Genomic DNA, 16020 nt, shown 5'->3' with positions numbered 1-16020 from the left:
TGATATGACAATGCATTACTTACCGTAAAAGCATTTCTGATGGTTGTATCTACTTAGATTCACATGCTGTGCATAGGTCCGACATCCAGTGGTCACTGCGGAGTATTGCATTTTGTTTTTCGTAGTCGAAAAGGGAAGTCGACAAGGCGTGTCTGAAATACTATCCTATAGTGACGTGCGTTGTACCCACAATCCCTCACGCGTCGAGGTCCCTCTCTTTGTATTTTTCTGCCCTGAGGGAGCCTTCTAGACGTGAGAGTACAGAAAAGAGAGATATAAAAGGAAGTCTATGTTCCTTCCATCCGAGCGGGGAGGAAGGGTGGGCGCATGTGAATCTAAGCAGATACAACCATCAGAAATGCTTTTACGGTAAGTAATGCATTGTCTTCTGATGTTTGTTAATCTGCTTAGAATCACATGCTGTGCATAGACTAGCGAGCAGTACCCGGAGTTGGCGGTGGGTTATGAGAAGGAACAGTAGAGAAAAGATGTCTTAATACTGCCTGTCCCACCTGGGAGTCAGATCTCGAGTGTGCATCTAGACAGTAGTGTTTTGTAAAAGTGTGCACAGAACTCCAGGTAGCCGCTTTGCAGATGGACTCAAGGGGAACATTTGCAATGAATGCTATGGACGCCCCCGTGCCTCGAGTAGAGTGTGCTCTTGGCTTAAAGGGCAGTTCTCTCTTAGCAAGAGTGTAACAGAGTGATGCATTGGACAATCCATCTAGATATAGTGGACTTTGAAACTGCATCCCCTTCTCTTCCTGCTGCCACCGAGACGAAGAACTGATTAGTCTTCCTCAGTGGTCTGGTTCTTTCCATGTAGAACATGACCGCTCTGCGCACATCTAGTGTGTGCAGAGTTTTTTCTCCCAAGTTGGAAGGATTTTGAAAGAACGTTGGCAGTTCTATAGACTGGTTTACGTGGAATTTCGAGATGAATTTCGGAGCAAACCTTGGGTGCGTGCATAGAACCACCTTATCTCTGTGAACTGTAACGAAGGGGTCTAGAACAGAAAGAGCCTGTAGTTCACTTACTCTCCTGATGGAGGTGATAGCTATTAAAAAAGCAGTCTTAAGAGTGAGGTCTTTCAGAGATGCTTTGTGCATGGGTTCGAAAGGTGAGCCCATGAGTCTGGTAAGTACCACGTTAAGGTCCCATCCGGGAGCTGGGTCGGCTATCGGGGGGTGTATTCTCTTTACTCCCTCCATGAAGGCCTTTATAACAGGGATCTTCCACCACGACACCTTGAGTTGGGAAGTGGTGCATGCAGAAAGTGCCGCTAGGTGGACTTTAATGGAATTGAACACTAGACCTGAATCCAATAAGTGGGTCAGGTATAGAACAATATGTGTGGGAGAGCAGTCAATCGGGTTGATGCTTTTTCCTCTGCACCAGATGACGAATCTCTTCCACTTGCTAGAATAGCAGTGGCGAGTGTTAGGTTTTCTGGCTTCCCTAAGGATGTCCATGCATCTCTGCGGGAGCTGTAGATGTCCGAATTCTATGATCTCAGGAGCCAAGCTGCTAAGTTCATGTTCTGGGGGCATGGATGCAGAGTCCTGCCCTTGTCTTTGGACAGCATGTTGTACGGGCAGGGGAGTTTCACTGGGGGAGATAGAGACATCTCCATCAAGTGAGCGAACCATGGCTGTCGGGCCCACATTGGGGCCACCAGTATCATGGTCACTTGTTCCTGGTGCATCTTGTGCACCACCTTGTTGAGAAGGGGAGTCGGGGGAAAAGCGTAAACAAATTTCCCTGACCATTGCATCGACAGACCGTTCCCCTTCGATTGGTTCTGGGGGTACCTGGAGGCGTAACTTAGGCATTGTGAGTTCTCCAGGGTTGCGAATAGGTCTATTTCTGGGAATCCCCATTGTGTGAAGACGTCGAGGACGATGTCTTCGTGCAGTCGCCATTCGTACTCTTCGGGCAGGGGGAAATCTCTGCTGAGTTTGTCTGCCAGCAGATTGAGTTCCCCTGGTACATGTTGTGACAGTAGGAACATGTTTTTTTTGAGAGCCCACTTCCATATATTTTGGGCCAGTTTGGACAGTCCTGGAGAGTGGGTGCCCCCCTGCTTGTTGATGTAGTACATGGCTGTGGTGCTGTCTGTAAGGACCAACACAGTCTTGCCTTGTAGGTGTTCCTGGAAGGCTTTTAGCGCCTTGAACACAGCTAGTAGCTCCAGTAGATTTATGTGTTTGGATGCTACGTTCGGAGTCCACACTCCGTGAGCAGTCTGATGGGATAGGTGAGCCCCCCATCCAGTGAGGGATGCGTCTGTGGTCAGAGTGGCTTCCGCCGCGGGGGTGGCAAAGGGTTTCCCTCTTTCCAGGTTTTCCTTTGTCCACCACCGTAGCGAGAGAACCAAGGCCTGTGAGACCACCACTAGATCGTCCCATAGTCCGCTGGCCTGACACCACTGGCTGTTGAGCCACTCTTGCATAGGGCGCAGGCGCGCGTGAGGTACCAAATAAATACACGACGCCATCATGCCTAGCAAGCGCATTGCTTTGCGTACCGTCACCTCTCGACCGGTCACATATTGAGGGATCTGAAACAGCATGTTTTGGACCCTCTCGTTGGAGGGGAAGAGGAGGCCGTCCTTTGTTTGAATTAGAGCCCCTAGGAATTGTTTGATTTGGCTGGGGTCTAGGCTGGACTTCTTTTCGTTGATGGAGAAGCCCAACTGGAACAAAAGGTCTACAGTCTTTTGGGTATTGGAGAAGCATGTTTCGTAAGAATCCCCTGTTATGAGCCAGTCGTCGAGGTAAGGGTAAACTGGGATGGACAACCTGCGCAGGTGGGCCGCTGCCACTGCCAGTACCTTCGTGAATACCCTTGGTGCTGATGCTATGCCGAAGGGTAGCACTCTGAACTGGTAGTGTTTGCCCTCTATCATGAACCTGAGGTATCTTCTGTGTGCTGGCAACATTAAAATATGAAAGTATGCATCTTTCATGTCCAATGTTGTCATGTAATCTCCCTGCGATAGCAGTGGGATCACTTCCTGTAAGGTCACCATACAAAACTTCTGGGGTTTGATAAACTTGTTCGCTGGGCGCAGATCTAATACAGGGCGCATGGTTAGATCCTTTTTGGGTACAAGGAAGTACACTGAATAAATACCTTCCGTTACCTGAGAGAGGCACGACCTCTATGGCTCCTTTTTCCAGCAGTAGTTGTACTTCTTGGAGAAGGATGACAAGGTGTTCCGGTGTCATGCATCGTCCCCTCGGGGGTCTGTATGTTGGGGAACTGTTGAATTTGATGCAGTATCTGTGGGCCACGGTGGAAAGTACCCAGCGGTCTGACGTTATTCCCTCCCATGCTGGAAGAAAGGATGTTATCCGGCCCCCGACCGGTGTTGCATGGGAGGGGACGCGAATCTTCGCGTCACTTGGTTTTGTTGGGGGCTTGGGAGCCTCTGGGGGTGGACCCCCGACCTCTCCCTTTGCCCCGGCGCTGGCCTCTTTGGCTGTACTGCCCACTATTGGTCTGGTAATTGGTGGCAGGGTACTGTTGCTGCTGATTCTGCTGTTGGCGTTGGCCACGAAAAAAGCGTTTGTTGCCATAGCCGCGTCTGGTAGTGGGCTTAGAGATCTGGTCAAGAGTTTTGATAGTATCAAACTCTTTTTTTAGCCATCTCCAGAGCCTCATCCACCGCTTTCCCGAAGAGGTTTGAGTCTTCAACAGGTTTATTTATTAAAGACGCCCGTGTCTCCGGTTTGAACCCTGAGTTGCGCAGCCATACATGGCGTTTTAGGAGTATTCCCTGAACCAGGGAACGTCCCGCTGTCTCTGCAGCATCCAGAGAGTTCTTTACAATACTCTGGTTGACCTGGGTTCCTTCGCCAATAGTTGATAGCAGGCGTGTACGTAGTGGTTCCGGCGCTTCTTCTGCGTCTTTGCGCAGTTTGGCCCACTGCGCGTCCGCGTAGCTAGCTAGCAAGCAAAGAATTGTTGTTCGCAATTCTTGCCGAAAAGGCAGCCGAGGATGTGACTCTCTTTGCAAGGGCATATAACCTCTTGCCCTCCTTGTCAGGTGGTGCCTTGCTGGTGGACAGCGGCACCCCTGCCCTCTTCCTTGTATTAGTTACTACAAGGGAATCCGGAATGGAATGTCCCCTGATGTACAGCGGGTCTGAGGGTGAAGGAGTGAAAAGTTTTTCAATTCTTGGATTAACTCCTCCGATTAGTGCGGGTGTGGATAGCGAAGGGATGATTCTTCTCTTCACTGAAGCGAGGAGGGGAATGGTCTGGCTGACTGGGGGTTTCTCCTTAATTACTCTTTCCACAAAGTCTATTTCAGGAGAGATCTCCCCAGTGTCCAGTTCGAAATGTGCTGCTGCTCTGCGCAACAGGGCATTGAATGTGGGCTGATCGTCAATGGGAGACGTGTTTCTAACAGGTGAATTGTCAGGAGGATTTAGGTTCAGGACATCAGTGTCCGAATATACTGATGGGGATTGCCAGGGATGAGAAGGTACTTCTTCTGGATTTTCTCCGAAGCCTTCTCCTACCATGTCTGGGCTGTCTTCCAGACCTTCCTCCTGGTTCTGTCCCTCTTCATCGTCCACAAATTCATCCTCCTCCTCCAAATATTGTTCCTCCCCAGTGAGGTCATACACATTATGGAAGTCTGAGGCTGTGTCCTGCTGGGGATTGACTAGTCTCGGATATTTGGCCCTGGGGTCCTCCTGAGGCCCTCCTCTTGTTCTCTTGGGAGTGGGAGGGTTCTGGGTCTTCATAAACCTCTCCATTCTCTCCATGCAGAGATGGAGCCTTTCCATGGTTTCATGGGGTACCCCTGAGCGGTCTAGCGGGGGAAAATTAGTGTCATCTAGCTGAAAACGGCTCGACCTCTCCCATAACGTCGAGGAAAGTGTCCCGTCGCCTTCCGAAAAGCCTTCGGTGTGCTGGGGGTCCCCCGACTGAAGGGGGTAGTCCCTGTCTTTCTTCTGGCTTTTTCGGCGTGTCTTTCGACCTCTGCGTAGCGCTTGACGTGTCTTTCAGCGTACGCTTCTGGGCGTCGGCTACAACAATCCTCGCCAAGCTCTCTGCGACTCGTTTGTCAGCGGAGGGCTGTGGTTCGTTCTACGGCGGCGTGCGCTCTCTGCTGGTGCGCGCCGGCCGATGGTTTGGGGGCGGCGCCCTTATTTGCCGAAAGCCCAGTCGCTGGTCGCGGCTGCGAGAGGGGCTTCGAACCTGAACGGTCCGAGGAGGCCGCCGGTGGAACCTGCGTCTCCTTGGGCGCTGATGCTTTCTTCGTCTTCGACGAAGAAGAGCCATGGGTTGTGTGCTTATGTGTGGTATCGTGTGCGTCAGTGTCGCCGGGGTGTTCATCGCCATAAGCAGGGCGTGAGCCGAGCCCGTCGGGGCCGGGGACAGACGACTAAGAGCGCGAGCGCTCTTTAGAGGGGTCTACGACTTCCGTAGCGGAGGTCGTGTTATCACGTTCCTCGTCACTGTCGGTGGTAGCAGCGGTGGGTGAAGAATCGGCCTTCAACATAGCGTAGGCCGCCCACCTCTTGACCCTACGGTCTTTTAGAGTCTTTGGCTTAAGAAGCCGACAAGCCGTGCAACCCTCCTCTTTGTCATCGAGGGGCAAGCAGCGGTTACACCGTGAATGCTTGTCCTTCCAAGTAAACTTGCCCTTGCAAAGTGGGCAAAACCTAAAGGGTGTCCTCTCCATAGCCGAGGCAATAAATCGCGATAACGACCCCAAGGGGAAGGAAGGGGAAAAGGAAAGGCATTCTCAGAAAAGAACCAGAGATGTCCCACGACCCCACTCTCCCTACTGTATTTGGCCTGCAAAGCCAGGCCACGTGTTCGGCAACGCCGAAGGATCTCCTCCGCTCGTCCCCTCCGTCGAAGATCTTGCTCGGCGGAGACAGCTTCACAACTGCGTCGAGGGAGGGATCGATATGTTATATATTAAATAGGAAAACGACCAAAGGTCGAGGAGATGGAATCTGCAATGTCTCTCGAGGAGCTCCGCGTAAAGGCGACCAGTAGCTGGGCGGAAAAAAACAATATGAGGGACCTCGACGCGTGAGGGATTGTGGGTACAACGCACGTCACTATAGGGATAGTATTTCAGACACGCCTTGTCGACGTCCCTTTTCGACTATGAAAAACAAAATGCAATACTCCGCAGTGACCACTGGATGTCGGACCTATGCACAGCATGTTATTCTAAGCAGATTAACAAACATCAGAAATGATGTTATTTATAACATGCTTTATACCCAGAGGTTTCTAAGCGTGGACCCGAGGATCGAACCTGTGGTGCTCTATGTCGCCTTGCTTCCAAGGAGAGCACGTTGCCCCCAAGCTATCCTCCCGAGACACTAAAAAATAAAGCAAGCAGGGGATAATAAAACAAACCCACAATAAGGAACACGTTACTTACCTGTAACTGTTATGCAGCATGCGTCTGGCATGGATTCACATGCTCATGAATATTCCCAGTCAGGATGGGAATCCTCAGTAAAGAAATAATCTGTTTCAGTTTCATTTCTGAACTGTCTTTCTCCTAATAACCAATCGCAGAGCTCTGGGTCATACTGCCCCCAGCCAATGACTGCCCTCTACCTAAGCCCATTCTCTGGCAGTCATCTTCAGATTTGGTAGCACGTAAAGTGGCAGTAAGCCCAAGAGAAGAGCAGCAGAGGGGTAGGCGGGAGGGTTCGCATGTGAATCCATGCCAGACCTATGCTGGAGAACAACAGTTACAGGTAAGTAACTTGTTCCTTCTCCAGAATGGGGTCTGGCATGGATTCACATGCTCATGAATAAAGAATACATAGCAGTACACACATGCACAACCACGGGAGGTGGCAAAGGCTCAATATAAGCATCTCTTACCTCCTCACCAGGCTCACCTTCAAACGAACATGTTGCGCAGCACTGCTTGGCCGACTCTGGACTCCTCCCTGGAATCCCAGTCGATGCAGTAGAATCTCGTGAAGGTGTGCGTCGACCTCCACGTAGCAGCCCTGCAGATGTCCAGAAGGGGCACACCAGACAGGAACGCAGTAGTTGCAGCGATCGTTCTGGTTGAATGAGCTCGGACGGCCAGGCAACGGTTGGTTCGCCAATCGGTGACAATGGGTGATGCAGCCAGAGAGCCACATGGAAATTGAAGCCTTGGACAGGGCCTTCCCATGGTTCACAGGGCCAAAGTTCACAAAAAGTTGCAACATTTCCAGAAGCTCTTCCACATAGAACTTAAGCGCTCTAGCCACATCTAGTCCTTTCAGCCATCGACGAAGGCATCGGCAAAAAAATACAGGTAACACCAAGGGCTTGTTTAGATGAAAGTCAGACGTCACCTTGGGCAAGAAGGAGGGGTGTGTCCGCAGCACCACCCTCGTGTCGTGAAAAGATAAGTAAGGTGGCTTACAGGACAGGGCCTCAATCTCTCCCACTCGTTGTGCAGAGGTGATGGCCACAAGGAAAGCGGTCTTCCAAGACAAAAACTTCAGTGGAACTGTCTGTATAGGTTCGAATGGAAGTCCCATGAGCCTAATCAGCACCACATGAGTTCCCAGGCCGGGGCTGGTTCACCGGCGGGAACGAACGGAATAGTCCCTTGACGAACTCTTTAACCAGACAATGTGACCACAACGGCGATCGTCCCAGAGATCTGGTGTAGCAGGAGATAGCAACCAGAAGCACCTAGAAAGAAGCATGGGCCAGTCCTGCTTTGGCCGACAGTAGATATGGCAGCACCTGCGGAGCCGTGACTCGTAGAGGATCTTCTGTGCACAGCACCAAATGGCGAACCTCTTCCATTTATGCCCGTCGCATTTAAGAGTAGACGATGCCCTGACCTTAGCAAGCACCTCCTTGCAGTCCTCTGGAAGGTCGTAACCCCCGAATTCTAATACTGCAGGAGCCAGGCCTTCAGGTTCTGCGATCCTGGGTCGTGGTGCAGGATTGCACCTCCTTCCCTGGTGAGAAGATCTGGGACCACCGGAAGTTTGACTGGAGAGGCTGCTGACATGTCGAGAAGGTCCGGGTACCATATCTGCCTTGGCGACTAGGATCATCCTGCACCGGGACCCTCCGAGTTGATTTGACTAGTCGAAGAGGCACCGGAGGGAACGCATATAGAAATAGGCCGTCCCAGGGGAATGAGAATGCGTCCCCCATGCTCCCCGCCTGGGGAAACCTGCTGGTGAACCTCTGGCACTGTGTTCGTCGCTGTCGCAAATAGATCAATCTGGGGATTGCCCTATCTGCGGAACAGGCGATACACTTTGTCCTGACGAAGCTCCCACTCGTGACAAGAACGCAGCTCATTGCTGAGAGTCTGCAACGGTGTTCCTCACTCCTGCCAGATGAAACGAGATGAGGAACATCCCCTGGGCGACAGTTCCTCTGCTTCTTTGAAGAGCGCCGGGGACCTGGTGCCCCCCCGCTTCCTGATGTAAAACATTGTGGTGGTGTTGTCCGTTAAGACCAGCACCACCTTGCCCTTGAGGGACGGAAGGTAAGACTTGAGGGCCCAAAACACAGCCCGCAGCTCCAACACGTTGATGTGCAACGTTTTCTCTTCCGGTAGCCAAAGGCCTCTTGCGTGATGACTTCCGGTGTGGACTCCCCATCCTTCCAGGCAGGCGTCCGACGTGACCGTCTCCTGGTGTGGTGGGGTCTGGAAATTCGTGCCCGCCGACAGATGCGCGCAAACCCCCCCCCCGCCCCCCACCAACTTATCGCTGAACTGGAGCTCTCGTTGAGCGCGATCCTGTCCTCGAAGCTTCCCGAAACTTGAATCCAACGGACGTCAAGGAACTCCTGCAGCAGTCGCATCCGTAGCCTGCACAGTCGGATGAGGTAGATGCATGACATCATGCCGAGCAGAGACTGGACGGTCCTCACCGTGGCGCCCTTCAGTGCCAACAGGCGTTGCACTTTGCCCAATATGGCCGCAATCCTCTCCGTCGACGGGGACGCCAGGCACAACGTTGTGTTGAGTCAGGATCCAAGAAACAAACCGTCCTGCGATGGAGTCAAGTAGGACTTTGCATAGTTCACCGAGAACCCCACATCCGTCAACAGGCGAACGGTCCTCGCTGTGTGATAGACAGCGATTTCCCTTGAGCCAGCCCGGATGAGCCAGTCGTCGAGGTAAGGGTAGAAGTGGATCCCCTGCAGCTGCAGGTGCACCGCCACTGGTGCCAGGCACTTGGTGAAAACTCTGGGCGCCGACTTCAATCCAAAGGGAAGGGCCTTGAATTGGTAGTGCTTCCCTGAACCACGAAGCATAGAAATGTGCGGTGCCCCTTGTGAATGGGGATGTGATGGTATGCATCCTCTGTCCAGCGACGACAGGAAGTCCCCCTCTAGCTGGTGATCATCCGGAATTTCTGGGACTGGATATATTTGTTTTGAACGACCTAGGTCCATGATGGGCCTCCAGCCACCGGTCTTTTTTTTACGAGGAAGTACCTTGAGTACACTCCAGAGCCTCTTTGGGACAAGCTCTATCGCACATTTCCTTAGAATGGCCCGCACCTCCACCAGCAGCTAGGGGACCTGGTTCTGACGGGCCACCAGTGGTATTGGGGATGCTTCTGTTGAAACTCCAGGGTGTGTCCGTGGGCGAGAGCGTCCAGCACCCAACGGTCGGTGGAGATGGTCTCCCACACGCCGACGAAGTTCGCCATCCGGCCTCCCACCAGGGTACACAGGGGGAGGTCCGATGCCATGGCCGGTTCAATCCTGCTTAGATGTCGAATTTCCAGCGCCTCTGACCTATTGTCGTTGTGGAGGAAGTCCAGGAGGGGAGCGATCTTGAACCACAGCTCCCGGTCCTATCGTGCTATGATGGCGAGGGCGTTGGCGGCCTTGATGGTAGTTGCCGCAGAATAGATGACCCATCGTCCCATGGCATCCAACTTCTTTCCCTCGATGTCCGGAGGTGTGGCTGCTGCCGAAGAAGAGCCGTTGAGGACTTCTTCTTGGCCGCCACTCCGGAGTCCGGATACGGTTGTACCTGCAAGCACTTGGGCGCAGAGTCCGGTACCATGTACTTTTCAAGGCGATCCCTTTTCGCCGGGCCTGTAGAAGGATTCTTCATGATGTACAACCCCACGTCCCAGATGTCATCCAGGAGCGGGACCGAGAGGATGGTCTCTCTCTTTACCTCGCAGCGTTGATATAAGAAGCCCTCCTTGTTCTCCTCCGGGGTGAGCTGAAAAAGCTCCGGAACCCTGGAGATCATCGAATGGACCAAACCTATCTTGTCCGCCGGTCAAGACCTAGGTGGCGGAGACAGGAGGTCCCCTAATCTGCCATCATCGTCCATGCCTGTGGCTCATCCCCGTTGCCCAGGGTTCGGCCGGCACTGCCGGCGGAGACCCCAGAAAGATGGCCATTCTTGTCCGTATCTCAGAGGTCAGCATGTGAAGATCTGAGAGAATGTCCACCGAAAGGTCTCTAAGAGGTAGCTGAGCGGGGGGGGGGGGGGGGCTGGCAGCTGAGGTGGTTGCGGGATAGGCCACTGGGGCACCGACTGTGCGCCCAGGCCGTTTGTCGCCTATGTGCTCCTCCTCGGTGTCCTCGCCCCTTCATCGGCGTGCTCGTCGTAGGGCCTGTCCCCTACGTTCACCTCCTCCTGAATGGGTTGCAGACCGGTGAGCTCCTCCTCAAAGGAGATATCCGTACCCTGGTGGGCCACTGCACCTCCCCCCCCACCCCTGATTTCTTCGCCTCCAGAGGGGAAATGACAGGCATCTTCTTCTCCAGAGTTTTCTCTATGGGCCAGAACGCCATCTCCCTCCTGGGAGGAAGAGACACTTATCTTCGGGGTCGCGCCCCGCGGAGCCGCCTCGGCCAGAGACGCTGCCACCTCCTCGATGGAAGGATGGGCCTTTACGGTCAGGCCCGGAACCTTGTCCTGCTTGGCCTTCTCTGTGGGGGAAGGTCCAAACCCCGATCCCCCCTCCCACCCCTGTGGGTCTTCTCCAGTATGGCGTAATGGCGTACTTGGGCCTCTCCTTGAGCTTGCCCGGGTGATCTGATTTCCTCTTGGCCAAAGATCCTGAGTGTTGACTGGTGTCGGAGGATGGAGACGTTGAACACGCCCTGGCGCAGGGGAGCCCGTTGCAACAGCGCTCCCGGTGACAGTGGACTTGCGGTACTTAGCCTTCTGTTGGACCCCCACGGGAGGGGTGTCCTCAAAGGTCTTAGAAGCCCGCTCAGCCTTCTTGGAGCTGGGAGAGGCATGCTGCTGGGACCCACCCAGAGCAGGGGCCTTGGCCTGTAGCCACTCATTTAGTCGCCAGTGCCGATCCTTCATCGTGCGCAAGGACATCTCCTAGCAAAACGCACAATCCTCCTCCTAGTGCACCAGATACAGACAGTAAAGACATTCGGAATGCTTGTCGTCCGAGAAGACATTCCGGAAGCCGCAGCAGATCTTGAACAGGGAAGCTGAATCCTTCTCCTCTGACATGGTCCATGCGGCGTAGGCCTAAGAATCTTCTGGAAGCCTCCACGAAGAAACTCGACGAAATTCGCCCTGGAGGGGCACTGAAGAAATCCGACAACTGGTCCCCGTTATTCGGATGGGTTGATCGATGGAGCACAAGGCCTGATTGACCAAAAAATAAAGTAATACTCTTCCAAAAAACGATACACAGTAAAAGCTTGAGAGCTAAACATGAGGACTCCCAACACTTGAAAGTGCAGTAAAAATCTGAAGATGGCTGCCAGAGGAGGGGCTTAGGTCGAGGGCAGTCATTGGCTGGGGGCAGTATGACCCAGAGCTCAGTGATTGTTTATTAGGAGAAAAACAGTTGTGAAACGAAACTGATCTTTTCCTTACTGAGGATTCCCTGCCTGACGACGGAGAATATTCATGAGCATGTGAGACCCCATGATGGAACATCACTGTTTGCCGTTGGCATTTTTAGTGGTGTTTTCACTGCAGCAGTTTTCGCTGCTTTTTTTAAATAGGGGTGTTCCCCCAACCCACACGCTCTCTAACCCACCCCCCCTAATCCCGCAACCCAAAAAAACGCCTTAATTTAAAAAGAAAAACGTGGCTTGTTGAGTAGATTCGCTTTTTGTGAGAAATGCTCTCCACCTATGAGTGCCCCAGAACTTTCTGCTGGACCACTGATTTCTGATTAGATCTCCTGAGTGAGTGGTAACTTATTTTCACACTCATTCTTTCACTCTGCCCTTTTGGGCATTTCTATTTGGAGTCATGCTTTCCTCCAAATTTTCTGCCATCTACATTTTAAAAAAGCAGCACACAGCACTTTCTGTGCAGTGTTGCTGGAAGCTACTAGGGCTAGCACTTTGTTTCCCTTTTTTATTTGGTTAACTCACAGTTACCAAGGCAGGGGATACTTTTTAGCCCTGTCTATTTTCTTTTACAAGATCAGCACACCCCACCTTTTTGGATATTGTGACAAGCTCTATGTTGAGGCTTGTGGCAGTGTACCTTTTTGCATGACTTGTTGTGGACTTTCGTCGCAGGCTGCCGGTAGGGGACACAAGGGACACCATTTACTCAAAATAGTGGCTGTGCTTTTGTAAGCCCTGGAAAAGATGACTTGTCCTTTCGGAAGTCTTGTTCTACACCTTTCTGGGTGGGGGAGGATTCTCTGCTCCGTTTGTCTTTGCCTGCCTTCCCAAGGAAAGTCTGTGAAGGGTCTGCGTGACTAGGAGGTGGGGGATGTGACCGAAACTCCCCCGTCCTTTGTCTTGCAGTGTGGCTGACTGAAACCAGTTCAGACTGGGAGGCTGGCTGTCCCCCCACTGGACAACCCTCCTTCCAAGTTTTAATGGTGCATGGGTCATGATTGGTGGACAAATTCTGAGGCCCTGGAGCTGAAACTCAGCGTTGACCACTAGAACAGAAGGACTCCGCCAGCAACTTCCAGCAACCACCGGAGCCCGCTAAGTAACCGTTGCTGTCCCAACCTCAACTTCTAAGCAACAAGGAAGGTCTGAACACAACGACTTCCTCACTTGAACTGGTGGGCCTAACCAGTCCCAAGACCAACTACAATTTGCACCATCCCTGGAAGAGCTGTAACCTCCACGGACTGCAATTCACCAATACCCAGGTACCTGTGCTGCATCGCTGTGCATATTCGCCGCAAAGTGCAGTTTCACCTGGAACTTAGAGGGCATACTTCTAAGCCTGCAGTGACTCAAGCCAGCTCACCAAAGTTCCCCCACCAATGCGGAGGACTGAGGAACAGAGAAGAGCCTACCGCTACAATTGTCCTTCACCCAAGCCTGAAAAGGGCACCAACAAGCCAGACCCAAGAAGATCTTTTGCTGGGCATCAGTCTGCACAAAAGCTGTCGCCAGATTCACCAAAGTTCCTTTTTCGGTCGCCAAGACCGAGAAACATGTGACCGGGTCTGCTGTCGCCTCACCGCTGGGACCATCCTGCAGCAACTGTTTCTTCACTTGAAGGTGCTGTCCTGCTTCTGGAAAAACGTACCCGGAGTCTGCTTGTTTGATCCTGTGATCTGCAGATAGCCTGCATCTCGCACCCCTCCAGTCCTCCATAGTGTTACATTGGGGTGGATAACCCATTGTACTCTAATCCTGCGTTAGGGCATTGGTCCTTGGGGCAATCCTTAAAGGAAACATCTTTATTTCCTTGACTTGTGAAACCTAACTTTTACTTACCTGTAAAACCAAGAAGAGATTCTGTTCGACATTGAACATGGAGACTCATAAAATAGGGCCTGGTGGAGACCACCAGGGGCCGTAGACCGTATGGAAGCCTAATCCACCAGCTCCCTCTTCAAACGTCGGATGGCCAGCGAGAAACCACCCTTAAAACCAAGCAGCTGTGACAAAAGTGAGAAAAAAGGCTGTTGGAAGGTGGGCTGAACCGAAATTCCAAACCACATGCCTGGATGCTCCCCTTCCAACCCCCCAAACCTGGCAGGCTTTGGCCCTCACGACCCGCGGGTCCACAGAAGGGGGATGGAGGGTGACCCCCCCCCCCCCCCACCCCCCCCAGGTAGAACGAGGCTGGATCCAGGCACATCTAAAACACTGAACAGCTTCTCCAGAGGCACCGGCGACACAGCAATGGACCAACCTGAAAGCCACCAATCCATCCTGGGCCACAGAAGGTTCAACAAAGGCAGACATACGCATGCTGCTGGAGATCATCCGGTCGATAAAATGTGCCCTCACAAGGGCCATCGCGGAACTAAAGGGGAAAGTTGACAAAGTCTAGGAAACAATGGAGGCCCTCAAAAACTACCAGCAATCAATGCACATACTGGAAATGCGCACAGAAGTCAGAATGCAAGACCTGGAGCAGAGAGAGATCTTGCCCTCAAGATGGACGATCTGGAGAACCCGGGAACTGCGTTCAAACATAAGAATTATGGTACTTTGAAAACCTCAGGCTGAATCCATGGCTGCTCTCGAACAACGAGAGACATCACTCATTAATGGCCTCTTTGACTCCCCCCCCCCCCTCCCCCAATCCAGGGGTCACATTTGAGAGAGTCCACCGTAGAGGGTGCCCACCCAACGGCCCACGCTCGGTGTTAGCAAAATGCCATTACTACAGGCAGAAGGTAGAGATATTGCAAAAAGCCAGTGCAAAAGGGGACACAACATTTGAGGGCGCTCAGATTAACATCTACCAGGAACTGTCCTCGATAACACTGAATAAGAGACGGGATTGTCGCCCGTTAACACAGTGGCCTAGGGAACAGGACATACGCTACCGCTGGGGCTACCCATTTGCTCTCCTCTTCAGACACCGGGGAGAATAATAGTGTGTCACTGCACAGGAGGAGGTTGAGGGGCTTTTAAAACACCTGAACGGGGAAGGCCCTGCACACGACACTGGAAGCTCGAGCAGGGACTACAACGCCAGCCAAGGACCGCAAGAACAGCGGTCCAAAAGAGGCCGGCTGGCACGCTCATGAAAGGTCCGCAGATTCAACACTCCAGGAGGCCTGGACCATCCTCCAACCCGCCTATGAATAATCCTGTCAGGACAGAAATAGTGGGGGGCCAATACCCTTGCCACCTAAGCCACATGAGCCACATGAGCCTCCGGGGCACATTCCCGACCACTGAAGTCTGAGCCTGGCTCTGATGTCAATTCAGGTTGTCTGTCTTTCTATTGTTTTGGTTGTTCACCGCTGTTATTACATTCGCATACCGGCTGTTTGCCTCAAGGCGAGGGGCATTTCTTGGTTGGCCCCCTCTCTCCTGGGCATCTCCAGCCATAGAGATCGGCCTTTTTTCCCAGTCGTTTGGACAGGTTGCAATGGGGCAAATGGAATCTCTGGGAGCTAGGGACGCAGGTTACTAGTTCCATTCATGGGGAGCACAAGGCTAGGTAATTGGGGACAGGTTTGCAGCATTCCACAAGTGATGGCAGGGAGAGGGTTCTCACACAGGATGGCATAAGAGTTGAGTTGGCATTGGATAACCTCACATCAAGCCATGAGCAGTGATCGCATAAAGTCGGGTCCCTTAACGTAAAAGGGCTGAACTCGCCTCAGAAACGCTCCATGCCGATGCTGGAATTCAGTACCTCAGGGGTGGATATTGTCTTTCTTCAAGAGACCAAATTCAGGGCAGGAGAAGAGCATACACTGCGGGGGAGGGAACTGTGTGTTGCACTATGGGCTTCAGGCCCCTCGAAGAAAGCGGGAGTGGGTGTCTTGAGGAGGAAAACCCTAGATTTGGAAATACAGCAAATGTATAGAGATGTGGAGGGTAGAATGTTGGCAGTGAACAGGAGTATAGGTTCCACTGCAGTAACACTTTGCTCGCTAAATGCCCCCAACCAGCAGCCGGTCACGTTTTGCTCGATGGCACTTGCCACCCTTGACTTCTGGGGAACAGGCCGCCTCATCCACAGGGGTGTAGGGGGACCTGAATCAAATCGCTGACCCCCTTTTTGACTGGGCATCACAGAGACCAGGCGGTCTCCTCCCAGACCCCCAAGGCGGCGAAGCATTGCAGGCCCTCCTGCAGGAGTACTTTCCGAT

The 16020-nt window shown here is 52.6% G+C and overlaps 1 protein-coding gene across 2 annotated transcripts in view; it reads right to left on the bottom strand.

Annotated features, from left to right (window-relative positions):
- The window catches only part of GANAB (glucosidase II alpha subunit), a 919668-nt gene that overhangs the window by 546627 nt on the left and 357021 nt on the right, over positions 1-16020 (bottom strand). The gene's annotated exons all lie outside the window — the stretch shown is intronic.

This window comes from Ambystoma mexicanum, chromosome 2p, assembly GCF_040938575.1.
Source record: "Ambystoma mexicanum isolate Mex_15411 chromosome 2p, UKY_AmexF1_1, whole genome shotgun sequence".
Classification (NCBI taxonomy): domain Eukaryota; kingdom Metazoa; phylum Chordata; class Amphibia; order Caudata; family Ambystomatidae; genus Ambystoma; species Ambystoma mexicanum.
The sequence above is the reverse complement of the archived record's forward strand: the minus strand, read 5'-3'. Positions and strand labels throughout refer to the sequence as shown.